Source organism: Bubalus bubalis, chromosome 4 (assembly GCF_019923935.1).
Source record: "Bubalus bubalis isolate 160015118507 breed Murrah chromosome 4, NDDB_SH_1, whole genome shotgun sequence".
Taxonomy (NCBI): domain Eukaryota; kingdom Metazoa; phylum Chordata; class Mammalia; order Artiodactyla; family Bovidae; genus Bubalus; species Bubalus bubalis.
Window position 1 is genome coordinate 147,984,278 of NC_059160.1, and position 15,230 is coordinate 147,999,507.

At 37.7% G+C, this 15,230-nt stretch overlaps 1 protein-coding gene across 2 annotated transcripts in view; it reads left to right on the top strand.

Annotated features, from left to right (window-relative positions):
• MCU (mitochondrial calcium uniporter) overlaps positions 1-15,230 on the top strand; it is a 197,580-nt gene that overhangs the window by 112,244 nt on the left and 70,106 nt on the right. The window lies entirely within an intron of this gene.

Consider the following 15,230-nt stretch of genomic DNA (forward strand, 5'->3'; position numbering starts at 1 on the left):
GTAGTGATTTTAGAGCCCAGAAAAATAAAGTCTGCCACTGTTTCCACTGTTTCCCCATCTATTTCCCATGAAGTGGTGGGACCAGATGCCATGATCTTTGTTTTCTGAATGTTGAGCTGTAAGCCAACTTTTTCACTCTCCACTTTCACTTTCATCAAGAGGCTTTTGAGTTCCTCTTCACTTTCTGCCATAAGGGTGGTGTCATCTGCGTATCTGAGGTTATTGAGATTTCTCCCAGCAAGCTTGATTCCAGCTTGTGTTTCTTCCAGTCCAGCGTTTCTCATGATGTACTCTGCATATAAGTTAAATAAACAGGGTGACAATATACAGCCTTGACGTACTCCTTTTCCTATTTGGAACCAGTCTGTTGTTCCATGTCCAGTTCTAACTGTTGCTTCCTGACCTGCATACAGGTTTCTCAAGAGGCAGATCAGGTGGTCTGGTATTCCCATCTCTTTCAGAATTTTCCACAGTTTATTATGATCCACACAGTCAGAGGCTTTGGCAGAGTCAATAAAGCAGAAATAGATGTTTTTCTGGAACTCTCTTTTTCCATGATCCAGTGGATGTTGGCAATTTGATCTCTGGTTCCTCTGCCTTTTCTAAAACCAGCTTGAACATCAGGAAGTTCACGGTTCACATATTGCTGAAGCCTGGCTTGGAGAATTTTGAGCATTACTTTACTAGTGTGTGAGATGAGTGCAATTGTGTGGTAGTTTGAGCATTTTTTGGCATTGCCTTTCTTTGGGATTGGAATGAAAACTGACCTTTTCCAGTCCTGTGGCCACTGCTGAGTTTTCCAAATTTGCTGGCATCTTGAGTGCAGCACTTTCACAGCATCATCTTTTCAGGATTTGGAATAGCTCAACTGGAATTCCATCACCTCCACTAGCTTTGTTCGTAGTGATGCTTTCTAAGGCCCACTTGACTTCACATTCCAGGATGTCTGGCTGTAGGTCAGTGATCACACCATCGTGATTATCTGGGTCGTGAAGATCTTTTTTGTACAGTTCTTCTGTGTATTCTTACCATCTCTTCTTAATATATTCTGCTTCTGTTAGGTCCATACCATTTCTGTCCTTTATCTAGCTCATCTTTGCATGAAATGTTCCTTTGGTATCTCTGATTTTCTTGAGAGATCCCTAGTCGTTCCCATTCTGTTGTTTTCCTCTATTTCTTTGCATTGATCGCTGAGGAAGGCTTTCTTATCTCTTCTTGCTATTCTTTGGAACTCTGCATTCAGATGTTTATATCTTTCCTTTTCTCCTTTGCTTTTCACTTCTCTTCTTTTCACAGCTATTTGTAAGGCCTCCCCAGACAGCCATTTTGCTTTTTTGCATTTCTTTTCCATGGGAATGGTCTTGATCCCTGTCTCCTGTACAATGTCACGAACCTCATTCCATAGTTCATCAGGCACTCTATCTATCAGATCTAGGCCCTTAAATCTATTTCTCACTTCCACTGTATAATCAAAAGGGATTTGATTTAGGTCATACCTGAATGGTTTAGTTGTTTTCCCTACTTTCTTCAATTTAAGTCTGAATTTGGCAATAAGGAGTTCATGGTCTGAGCCACAGTCAGCTCCTGGTCTTGTTTTTGCTGACTGTATAGAGCTTCTCCATCTTTGGCTGCAAAGAATATAATCAATCTGATTTTGGTGTTGACCATTTGGTGATGTCCATGTATAGAGTCTTCTCTTGTGTTGTTGGAAGAGGGTGTTTGTTACGACCAGTGCATTTAGGCCAAATGTGCTTTTACTGAAAAAAATTTTTTATATATACTCTTGGTGCTTGTCCTTGGAGCCAATAACTGTTAATGTAGCGTAAGTCAAGAAAACTAATAAAATTTGGTCAAATTAAATGAGTATTTTTTGGGGGGGGGTTATTTTTTATTAGAAAGGGAGGCTAGTTATCATGAAACAAAGCCCAAATTTTAACTAAATTCTAAATTGTTTATTGGAACAGTGAATCTAATGCTTTGATTTTTCTGCTTCCTTTTCCTTCTCCATATTTATACTATCTTTCTCCTCCCCATCTTTACCCTCCACCCACCCCCATCCCACACACAAACTTTCCTTAGAGAATTGACCTGGTACTGGATTTTTAATGTAAGTATTGACTGGCTGTCCTAAGGGATGGCCAACAGAAGATAGGATACAGGGAGTCTTCTCCCTTTTCTCACCCAGGAACATGTATTAGTCGTGAAATAACAAGGAGATCCAACCAGTCCATTCTAAAGGAGATCAGTCCTGATTGTTCTTTGGAAGGAATGATGCCAAAGCTGAAACTCCAGTACTTTGGCCACCTCACGCGAAGAGCTGACTCATTGGAAAAGACCCTGATGCTGGGAGGGATTGGAGGCAGGAGGAGAAGGGAACGACAGAGGATGAGATGGGTGGATGGCATCATGGACTCAATGGACGTGAGTTTGAGTGAACTCTGGGAGTTGGTGATGGACAGGGAGGCCTGGCGTGCTGCGATTCACAGGCTCACAAAGAGTCGGATATGACTGAGCGACTGAACTGAACTGCACATATAAATTACTATTCTGTTAATGTGTATTTATACATTATTGGTAAGATAAATTAATGAAATAGAAGAAAACTTAAAAAGCAGTCAATCATTGATTTCTGTCCAGATTCTGTTTACTTATTTAAACATCTAATTACTTTTCCAAATAGAAACAGTCACTTAGATACAAACTAGTCAATGAGCAACATGAAACAGGAAATTTTGTAGTCCTTTTTAGACACTTATTTTATTTTACTTAATGATAAATGATTTCTGTAAGAAATGCTTAGGAAGAGAATAACATTTAAAGAATAGATACATTTTACAACAACATATTATTATCACTAATGGATATTAGGTTTCTTTTGTCATTATATTTAGCAGTTGGCCAACCTTTTCTTCCTCCTGTTATCTCTGAAACTCAGCCAGATTCTCTTCTTTGATTCCTATGCAGAGCTCATTACCAGCCAAGTAAGAAAGGATTCAAGTAATGTTAGCCCTGAAATTAGATAAGTCTACTGTAGAAATTTTTTGTGAGATAGGAAGTCATGGACATCTGAAATAATAACCTCAAAAGGCTTATAGAATACCAAGAAAATATTTTACAGTTTTACACAAGAAGAAAGTTTCCCCCAAAATTTGTTAAATTTTCAGGTATATTCTTCATGTTCATGGGATAGACAACTGTTAGATAAAGGAAATAATAAGAATCTAATAACACACATTTTTAAGGTAATTTTTTAGAAGGAAGTATCCTTCTAGTACTTTGAGGAAGAGTTGGGATCCATTTATTTTGTGGAAAACGTTGAAAATTATAGAAAGTTTTGGCTTTATCCTTTGAGCAAAGAGAAGTGAATGAAAGTGTGTTGAAGAAGTGATGATACTAATGTCATCCAATCTTTATTTAGGGGGGAGTGACTAGTACACTCTGATGAATATATTAGAAGGATAGGTTCTATTGCAGGAGTAGTTAACAATAGCAAAAAATAATTTTAGTGTTTTTTGAGTGTCAGTGCTTTTATACATTAGGCCTTTGCTACTTACATCTGGATTTATAGATGCAGAAACTAAGGTTTTAGGTAGTTAAAAACAAAATCAAAACTTCAAAATCACAAAGCTAGTAAATTGGGGAGCTGAGATTCAAATTCATTTCTGACTTCAGGACCTGTGTACTTAACCTCTGGATTATATACCACTGTTGGTTAAAAAAAAAAAAAAAAAAAAAAAAAACAACTAAAAAGGAGTGAAAAGGGTGGTGGTAGTCTTGACGATACATGGAATTGACTGGGAGTAGGAAGTGCAGATTCTAAGATGACTGTGAGGTTTTAAGCCTGAGAGAATAACCAGAAGATTGGAGTTAATTAATCAAAATAGGAAACACTGGAGTGGAACAAGTTTGGGAACATATAGTTTAAGAAACTGTAGGTATATTTGACAGAGATATCTAGCAGTTGGAAATTTGGATCTGAAAACCAATATAGAAAGGACTCAAATTATTATGTTCACTGTGATAATAACTTGGAAGTTCTAAAAACAAAGGTTGAGCTCCTCATGCGTAGTGAAGTGTGACAAGACAAAGGCAAAGAACAGGCCTTAATGAGTATTTGGGGAACAGCTGAAAGAGCAATAGTCAATGCTACTGCTAAGTCACTTCAGTCGTGTCCAACTCGTTGCAACCCCACAGACAGTAGCCCGCCAGGCTCCCCCGTCCCTGGGATTCTCCAGGCTAGAACACTGGAGTGGGTTGCCATTTCCTTCTCCAATGCATGAAACGAAAAGTGAAAGTGAAGTCGCTCAGTCATGTCAGACTCTTCGCGACCCCATGGACTACAGCCTACCAGGCTCCTCCGTCCATGGGATTTTCCTGGCAAGAGTACTGGAGTGGGGTGTCATTGCCTTCTCCGAATAGTCAATGAAGGAGATAGAAATAATCGAAGACACAGCAGGGCAAGAAGTAAATTCAGGAATTCTTAAAGTTCAAAGAAAAGAATTTCAAGAGGGACGAGGTAGTCAGCAGTGTCAAATGTTTCCAAAAGGTATTAATATATGAGAACTGAGAAAAAGGCAATGGAAAATTTGGCAGTGAAAAAACTAGTTTGGGTAGAAAGTATTAATAGAATCAGTGAAGGTAAGAGTTTGTGGGGTGGGTGAATGAATGTAGTTCAGAAGAAGACATGTTTCAGTTTTGGGGAAGGAGCCAAAACTGAAGCAGTAAAGAGATTAACCTCGAAAAGAAATACAGATGCTTCTCTGGATACAGAATAAAAAAAAAAACTAATACAACATTGTAATTCAACTATACAATAGATAGATAGATAGAGGGGGAGGAAAGAGGGGTGGGAAGGAGATAGGGAGGGAGAAAGAAAGGAAGGAAAAATAAATTGAGAAGCTTTTCTGTGGTAACAAGAGAAATCTTGGAAATGAATTTCATAAGATCTTGACCTTGGTTAAGTCACTGAGAGGTATAGGAAGCAATCCTGAAAAGGTCTGTAGGGGAAAAGTCTGAGTATCTACTAGAAACATGTGAAAATATTTATTTACTGAGCAAACTTCATCCATCTGACGTTGGATAATATGAATTTGTATCAGTGTCAGTTAAGACAGTTGTATTACCTTTTTAAATAGTCCTTGCCTCCTCCTATGATAGAAGTTGATGAAGTGGATTTATCAGTAGCAGGGGTTGACAAAGTGGATCTAGGAGGTCAAGGAACCTGAGACACTAGAGAACATAATTAAAACAAGGTTTATCCTAAGAAGGGAAAAAAGTGAGGAGGATAGGCCTGAATATGCCAAGGGAGAATATTGAAAAAGACTGTAACTTCTTTTGGTTACACTCACTCATTAAGAGATCTCAAAGCTGTTCAGCACATGCTTTTAGTAACGGATTTAATGTACACTGTATTGGTCTCCTTTGTGAAGTCACACTTTGAATGAACCAAGATAGTTTAAACTCAAATCTTTTACTGCCAGTTTACTTAAACGAAAATGTGTAATTTATAATGTTGCCGTTCAGTTTTGTGGTGGTACTGGTTGTTTCTAGAAAAAGATTGTTGATGTTAAAGGAAGCTTCCACTGTAGCATCGATGAGCCAAAATAACATTTGTTAATATCTTGTTGATGTGTTCATGTATGTTTTTTGTTGAACTGAATTGGCATTGTTATGAGATAAGCATTTTCTTGTGCCTTTGTAGTTATGTAGGAGATGGTGAAGGACAGGGAAGCCTGGCGTTCTGCAATCCATGGGGTTGCAAAGAGTTGGACACGACTGAGCGACTGACCAACAACAAAAAACTATTCACTAGAGTCCATCCCTGAAGTTCCTTCTCCCCTTCACAACCTGTATTAACCCTTTGGGTAATAACCAATAGATTTGATCTTCTGAAAATCTATTAAATAAGATTTATACCAAAAGATCAGTGGAGCTTACTCAGATTATTTTTACAATTGGATTTTCTTTTCCTGACTAGGCAGCCATCCAATTCTGGATTGCTTTTCTTTCAACTAATGCATTTTAGAGCAGGAGGAAAGTTATCTTTCAAATTCAGTTTAGTTCTATAGAAAAGGCATACTGTTAATAAAAATGCATAAGTTGTCTTTGAGTTTATCGTTTAATGATTTCCTTTTATCTGTATTCAGAGACTGAGTAATGAGACTGTTTAAATATTTGAAAAATAAATTCCACATTAACCAACTTGTCTTGGAAGACAAATGATAATTTCTCAAGATAGCATGATTTTTTGGGGGGAAAGAATGTTACCAACAGACCTTACTTGCTTTTTCAGTCTAGTTTCGGTACCTATAGAATTCTGGAATATGTCTTTGCCTTCATTACAGATATAACCTGAAACATTCTTCTGTGTCTTCCTACATTTCAGGAGAAAAACAAATTTTACTCCGCCAAGCCAGTGTTCCTTATCATCTATGTTCTAGATACACTTGAAGGCAATGTGTATATATATATATCAGGAAATTATATTATCTCTTCACTTTAGATATGTATAGTGTTTTTTTAATCTGGAAAGTATAATGTTTTTAATTTGTAATTTCAGGATTTCTTATACTTCATTATCAATGTGAGGTGGGGACAGTGGGCAGAGCAAGAAACAAAAGAAAGAAAAGGAACCTCTGATCCAGTGACCAGAGAGAACAGAATTCTATAAAGAGATTTAAAGGTTAATACAGGTTGTGAAGGGGGAAAGGAATTTCGGGGATAGACTCTAATGAATAGTTTTTTGTTGTTGTTGGTCAGTTGCTCAGTTGTGTCTGACTCTTTGCAACCCCATGGACTGCAGCATGCCAGGCTTCCCCGTCCGTCACCATCTTCTAGAGCTTGCTCAAACTCATGTCCATTGAGTTGATGATGCCATCCAACCATATCGTCCTCTGTTGTCCCCTTCTCCTCCTGCCTTCAATCTTTCCCAGCATCAGGGCCTTTTCCAATGAGTTGGCTCTTCTCATCAGGTGACCAAAGTGTAGGCGCTTCAGCATCAGTCCTTCCAATGAATATTCAAGATTGATTTCCTTTAGGATTGACCGGTTTGGTCTCTTGGCAGTCCAAGGGACTCTCAAGAGTCTTCTCCAACACCACAGTTCAAAAGAATCGATTTTTCGTGCTAAGCCTTCTTTATTGCTCAACTCTCACATCCATACTTGACTACTGGAAAAACCATAGCTTTGATTAGACGGACCTTTGTTGGCAAAGTAATGTCTCTTTGTCTAGGTTGGTTATAGTTTTTCTTCCAAGGAGCAAGCATCTTTTAATTTTATGCCTGCAGTCACCATCTGCAGTGATTTTGGAGCCCAAGAAAATAAAGTCTGTCACTGTTTCCATTGTTTCCCCATATATTTGCCATGAAGGGATGGGACCAGATGCCATGATCTTTGTTTTTTGAATGTTGAATTTCATGCCAGCTTTTTCACTCTCCTCTTTCACCTTCATCAAGAGGCTCTGTAGTTTCTCTTCGCTTTCTTCCATAAAGTTGGTGTCATCTGGATATCTGAGGTTATTGATATTTCTCCCAGCAGTCTTGATTCCAGCTTGTCTTTCATCCAGCCCAGCATTTCTCATGATATACTCTGCATATAATTTAAATAAGCAGGATGACAGTATATACCCTTGATGTACTCTTGTCCCAATTTTGAACCAGTCTGTTATTCCATGTCTGATTCTAATTATTGCTTCTTGACCTACATACATGTTTCTCAGGAGGCAAGTCAGGTGGTCTGGTATTCCCGTCTCTTTAAGAATTTTCCAGTTTGTTGTGATCCACACAGTCAAAGGCTTTAGGGTAGTCAATGAAGCAGAAGTAGATGTTTTTCTGAAATTCTCTTGCTTTTTCTGTGATCCAGCAGATGTTGGCAGTTTGATGTTAGCATTCATTATTGAGGATATGCTCTAAAATAGCATTTGAAGTAAAGGACTGTTTTCTGACAGTACCTAACATAAACATATTGTTGCAATATGAAGGGAATTTTTGCAAAGCAATATAAAGAGGAAGTAACCTTTCTTCCCAATACTGCCTTGAATAATGTTTTATCAAATACTTAGGTTTTATGTTGTCTGTTTATTAGTGTCCTGTTGGAGATTGGTGCAGCGGGACATCCAGCCTTTGAATAAACGTAAGATCTACACCTTGACAATTTAGTCATCTCTGTGGCTTGAAGATTAAAAATGTGTTTTAACACATCTTATTCCTGGATCACTTTCATCAGTGTCATTTCTAAGCTGTACTAAACATTAAATAGTGCTGCCAGCACTTGGAACACAGCCTAGCTGTTAGTCCAGTAGCCCAGCCCAGTGTTCTGGATTTTCATATATTGAGGATGACTCATGTCATCCAAACAGATTCCCGCAAGGAAACTGAAATGAGACAAGCTTTTAGTAAGATGAATAGAACCCATTGGAACACAAATTCAAATGAGATAGCCAGCCATAGACCTCTATTGAGAGCTACTGACCAGCCAATTTGGAAATTAACACTTAGACACAGAGGATCTTTTTATGAGCAATGGCATCAGCCAGCAATGTGCTGTAAGACCCAGAGCTGTAAGCCGCACTGAAGACTGCAGAAACCAAAACCTTTAATTATAGAAGGTGATAAAAAATCAGGCAAATTTGGGAAAGAATATAAGAGGGTTTTGTTAATGTAAATACCTTATCTTTTGATATCTGCACTATGGATAGCATATTTTTGTGATTTTTTTTTTCTGATTGTAAAATAATATGTGATTACTGTAAATAATTTGGAAACTATACAGACATAATCACCTAACATCTGTTTGGCACATGTCCTTCTAGTCAATACATAGATATTTTTAAAATATAACTCAGTTTCATACTGCACAATGTGTTTTATAACTAACAGCATATTTTAATGCCTAATCCTAACAAATTTCAAGCATTAAAAATCATTTTAACCTCCGAAAATTGGAGGAGATATTTGAACCAGAGTGGCAGGTGATTGAAAAGTAAAAGCATTTACATACATATATGTCAACAAATGGGAGCTGAATCAAATAAGAATACAATAAGGGATCAGTGGTGGTCAGGTGAAACTGCTGATACTAATCCTAAACCTAGTTGTAAGCATCCTATGGAAGTCTTTTATAGTACAGACAGCATTCTGCAACTACTTTTAATCCAAGTGATACAACTGATTTGGCACAGTTGCTTGAACAGATCTCCAAACAAATGTTGTTCCTGGCACAGTCTTCTTCTAAGCAGTTCTTTCACACTGCTGATGTTGGATTTTTATCTTCCATTCCCCTATGCATTAAAACCTATCAAGCCCATAATGTATTGCTTTAGAAGATTAGCTCATCTTAAAGTATAATGTGTGAGGAGGAGACTTCAGTTAAAGGTAGTAGAGTGAAGAAAGTTTTACCCTTCCCTTCTCCTTTGAAACTCACTAAAAATAAGAAGACAGGAAAATAGAAAAGAAGAAAAATGAGGCATAAGGCTAAGCCCCAAAATACAGACAGTGAAACAATTTGCTACATACTGTAAAATCTAGACCACATGCAGGAGGATGCTGAACCCCTCCTGGGAATTCCAACCAATATATGATTTCTCTAAAAAGTAAGTGTTATAATACTTTAAAGGTCTAACCAGTGACCCTTTTTTGGAGTTGTGACATGTTGTTGTTCATAGCCTCAAAGAAATTATTGACATGACTTGTTACGGAAAATACAGTAACAATTTTTATAAAACCTCACCAACACAAGTGTTAAGAGATACTAGGACAATAAAAGGAGATGAACTATCCATGGGTGAACTTCGGGAAAGAAGTCTAAGAGAAAAGCATTAGAATTACAAAAATCATATTAGAAATTTTAAGAGACAGTAAATGTAATCAAAGACGTGGCTCAAAGGCTTGAAGAAATTTAATAACATTAAATAAGAAAATATAAGATATAAAAATTATAGGTGATACAGGAAAATAAAGGAGATCTAATATCTATATGGGATCAACACATTTTTTTCTGTAAAGGGACAGACAGTAAATATTTTAGTCCTTTGTGGTCGGTCAGTACAGTTTCTGTTACAGCCATTCAGCCCTGTGTCTTCGGTGCAAAAGAATATGCTGCCTATGGCTTTGTTCCAGTAAAAAGTTATATTCAAAAACAAGTGGTGGGCTGTATCTTGCCTGTTCTGTTTGTCAGCCTCTAAATAAAAACAACAAATGACTGAAAAAATATTTAGAGGTATAATAGAAAAAAAAAAAAAACTCTTCCTGAAATAATTAAAACCTTGAATGAAAATGACTACCCTTTGGCCTGGAAATAAATAATATAGATGAACTGATATCAAGGCGTGTCTTGGTCAAATTACTGAACTTGAAGAATAAAGACAGAATTCTATAGACATCTAGATAGTGAGGTGGGGGACAGAACTTGGACTTGCTTTAGCTTTTTCCTCAATAAGAAGCAATGTCAGAAAACAACAGGGGAATGTCTACCATGTCCTGAGGTTTACCTCATACCAGCCAAATACTTCAGAGAAGGCGATGGCACCCCACTCCAGTACTCTTGCCTAGAAAATCCCATGGAAGGAGGAGCCTGGTAGGCTGCAGTCCATGGGGTCTCCAAGAGTCGGACATGGCTGAGTGACTTCACTTTCACTTTCCACTTTCATGTATTGGAGAAGGAAATGGCAACCCACTCCAGTGTTCTTGCCTGGAGACTCCCAGGGACGGGGGAGCCTGGTGGGCTGCCGTCTATGGGGTCGCACAGAGTTGGACACGACTGAAGCAACTTAGCAGCAGCAGCCAAATACTTTAAGCATGAGTACAACACATAAATGTACTTGAGCATGGAAAAGCTCAACAAACGTATACCCATGAGAGCTTTTTAAATCAAATTATAGCATAATATACCTAATTAAAAGGTGAATCAGTATAAAGAATTCAGGAATAAACCATGAAAAAATTAGTGTAATGAAAAATTAATTTCATTAAAGAACTTATATACCTCAGTACAAGTTACACTTTTAGAATAGATTATAAATTTGTAAAATTTAATATTATAAAAATAACAATGAGGTGGGCAAGGGGCATAACAGGAAGTATAAATGTGCTCCTTTCTTCATCTTTCATAACATCAGTTCAGTTCAGTCACTCAGTCATGTCTGACTCTTTGCGACCCCATGGACTGCAGCATGCCAGGCCTCCCTGTCCATCACCAGCTCTCAGAGTTTATTCAAACTCATGTCCATTGAGTTGGTGATGCCATCCAACCGTCTCATCCTCTGTTGTCCCCTTCTTCCGCCTTCAATCTTTCCCAGCATCAGGGTCTTTTCAGATGAGTCAGTTCTTCACATCAGGTGGCCAAATGTGGAGTTTCAGCTTCAGCATCAGTCCTTCTAATGAATATTCAGGACTGATTTTCATAGCATGGAATCAATAAATACTCCTTAAAGTTGAACATAGCTTAAAAATTGCTCTGGGCTCTTAATGTTTTTCGTAATTTTTTTCTTAATTCTAGAGGAATCTTTTAGGAATGTCATGTGATGTAGCACTCATTAGCAATTCTTTAGCTTTACATGAGATCCTTTTTCTTCAGATAATTCAATGAAAACTTTCAAGTATTCTAAGAATAATATATAACAATGTGTTGGAAGGGACAAAAAATAAGAATTTATTTGGTTGTATAATAGTTTCTAGTAGTCATTTAAATAAAAGGGAATTTTCTGTCACTTCCTGCACTTCAGTACCTAAAAAGTATTCCAGTTGGTATGTGGTTCCAAGTAGCTAATACAGGCTGTAATATCCTAAACTAAGGCATGACCTGGTGAAGTTATTGAGCTTCATTATAAAATGTCTTCTGAGAAACCAGGCAAATAAGCAAATCCATGAGGAGTTGGTGGCATAATGTCATAATTTAAATAGTTGAATTTAATAATTTGATTAACAAAAGTGTTATACAGCAATCTTTTTGCCAATCTTTTTTTCCTACTTCTTTTCATTGCTGTGAATTTATAATTTACTTATTGGAGTTGGTTTTTATCATACCGCTCCCCTGGCATACACTCTAAAATCGATTTAATTCAGAAGGATTCAGAATATAGTTTGTGGATAGTTCTCTCCTTACAACTTCTGTTAAATCTGTTGCCTTGTATATACAGATTTCAAATAAAGTAATTATGTAAGTAAGCTTTTACTTTTGAGGGTAGACTCTCCTCAGATATGTTTGTTGTTATCCTTCTACCTAGCACTATTTGCATAATACAGTAATAGAACCCTTTCATCCTGGCTAGTTCTGTCTCATCACATATCCTTTCTCTGTGGAGTGCCAGTATTATTTGGTTATTGACTATACCACCTTCTTAAAAGTAGCCTGAGATATGCTGGCTTGCTAATACTTTATAAGGAAACCTAATATTATTTTGGGTAAGCATTTGAATCTGTTCTTTAGGTATTGTTTGCAGTGGCTACTGGCCTCAGTATTAGAATTATTATTGTCTTTAACATAAAAGTTACTAAGTGGTTATTATAAATTAGTGTTAAGAGAAGTACACGATACTTTGTTTTTAAAGGGCTTACAGTTTATTTGGGAAAAGTAATATAAATGCCAGTAAAAGCAATAAGTATATTACTTTGTATTAGTCATTGATAGAGGAGAGTAGTAGAGACCTCAGTGGACTTGAGTGACCCAGAGGGCTCTGAAATTTTATCCCAAAGGAAATTAACATTTCTTGAGTGCCTGCATGTACTGCTGCTGCTAAGTCACTTCAGTCGTGTCCGACTCTGTGTGACCCCATAGACGGCAGCCCACCAGGCTCCCCCATCCCTGGGAGTCTCCAGGCAAGAACACTGCAGTGGGTTGCCATTTCCTTCTCCAGTGCATGAAAGTGAAAAGTGAAAGTGAAGTCGCTCAGCCGGGTCCGACTCTTAGCGACCCCATGGGCTACATCCTACCAGGCTCCTCCATCCATGGGATTCTCCAGGCAAGAGTACTAGAGCGGGGTGCCATTGCCTTCTCCGATGTACTAAGTACTTTAAAAATTCAATCAGGTACTAACTCTAATCACTAAAATGTGGATAATATTTTGACTTGTCTTACTCCTTTAGAATTTTGTAAAATGGAAAATAGCTGTGTGAAAATAGCAAAACCATGAGTGTTCAGCTTCCCTTTTGGAAAGGAATTAGATGATAGGACAATAATAGAGTAGAAAATATAAAAGACTTAAACAGCTTATAATTGAGTAACTGTTCTGGCTATATTACAAGACTGAAAAAATGTGATTTTGAAAATAAAATTCCACTCAGTAATCTAGGTCACTGTCCTCTTCCGTGACTTTTCAGATTTTCTGAAAATTTGATTTTTTTTCAAATGTAGAATGATTAATGGGACAGGTGGACTAAGTTTAAGTAAACCATGATTGTCTTATTATGGTAATAATAATACAGTGTTTTGCTAACTTTTCAAAGTTGAAAGTGTTGGTCACTCAGTTGTGTCTGACTCTTTGTGAGTTGGACTCCGTACTGCTTACTCTGTGAAAATAAAACAGAAGTAGTGTTCTGAGAAGCCACTTAAGTTTTCCTTTGGCCTTTTTGACTTCTGCGATAATTTCTACTTTTAGCACCTTAAACTCCTTTTTGTTGTTTAGTTGCTAAGTCGTGTTTGACTCTGCAACCCCATGAACCTGCAGTAGTACACCAGGCTCCTCTGTGCTTCATTATCTCCCAGAGTTTGCTCAAACTCATGTCCATTGAGTCAGTGAAATCATCCAACCATCTCAACCTCTGTCACCCGCTTCTTCTCCTGCCTTCAGTCTTTCCCAGCGTTAGGGTTTTTTCCAGTGAGTCAGCGCTTCGCATCAGGTGGTCAAAGTATCGGAGCTTCAGCTTCAGCATCAGTCCTTCCAGTGAATATTCAGGATTGACTGGTTTGATCTCCTTGCAGTCCAAGGGACTCTGAAGAGTCTTCTCCAACACCACAGTTCAAAATCATCAGTTCTTTGTCACTCACCCTTCTTTATGGCCCAACTCTAACATCCGTACATGACTACTGGAAAAACCATAACTTTGACCAGACGGACCTTTGTCCAGCAGAGTGATGTCTCTGCTTTTTAATATGCTGTCTAGGTTGGTCATAGCTTTTCTTCCAAGAAGCAAGTGTCTTTTAATTTCATGGCTTCAGTCACCATCTTCAGTGATTTTGGAGCCCAAGAAAATAAAGTCTGTCACTGTTTCCATTGTTTCCCCATCTATTTGCCATGTGATGGGACTGGATGCCATGATCTTAGTGTTTTGAATGTTGAGTTTTAAGCCAGCTTTTTCACTCTCCTTTTTCACACTCATCAAGAGACTCTTAATTCTTCTTCACTTTCTGCCATTAGAGTGGTATCATCTGCATATCTGAGGCTATTGATATTTCTCCCAGCAATCTTGATTCCAGCCTGTGTTCATCCAGCCCGGCATTTCTCATGATGTACTTTGCATAGAAGTTAAATAAGCAGGGTGACAATATACAGCTTTGAAGTACCCCTTTCCCAATTTTGAACCCGTCTCTTGTTCCATGTCTAGTTCTAACTGTTGCTTCTTCTTGTCCTGCTGAACTCCTTTAACACATCCTAATTATAGAATAGACTAGCTTCTATTTATTTCAATTGTTACTGAAGACCAATTATTGAATTATTTAGTAGTGTTGAATCAGAAGAGGAAGAATGTAGTATTGTGGCCATTCTCAAAGAGCGTGTGTTGTTAAAGTATGTAAAGACAGCATTGACTCAGAGCAGTGTTTAATGATGCTGTTCAGTGACATTAAACATCCTGACTGGCATTGAGTGTTCTTACACACTGGAAATAAAAGTAACTCAATTCTAAATGCTCTTTCTCCTTCTTTTATAAGAACATTAATTCAGTATATAAACAGCTGCCAGTTTGACTGTTATATCTCTCAAATACTTTTCTGCTGGGCAGGATAGGAAAAGATTTGAGATACTTCTTTGGATGACATTTGAAAATTTGGTGGGGGGACCTTATGGAGATTGGTATCTGGATCCTAAACGGCATTTCTAAAAATCAACAGCAGAGAGGGATTTAGGTCAATTTTTATTATTTTGACAAATTGGAGTGAGTCAAGATAGGCCTTGTAACTTGCATAGTTCAACTGAAAAGCTGCTTTGAGGAAATCGTTTTCGGTGTAAGTCTGACATTTTGGTGAGAAGGGAGAATGGTAAGAAATGGAAAGAAAGGAGGGGAGAAAAGCTTTTCTTTG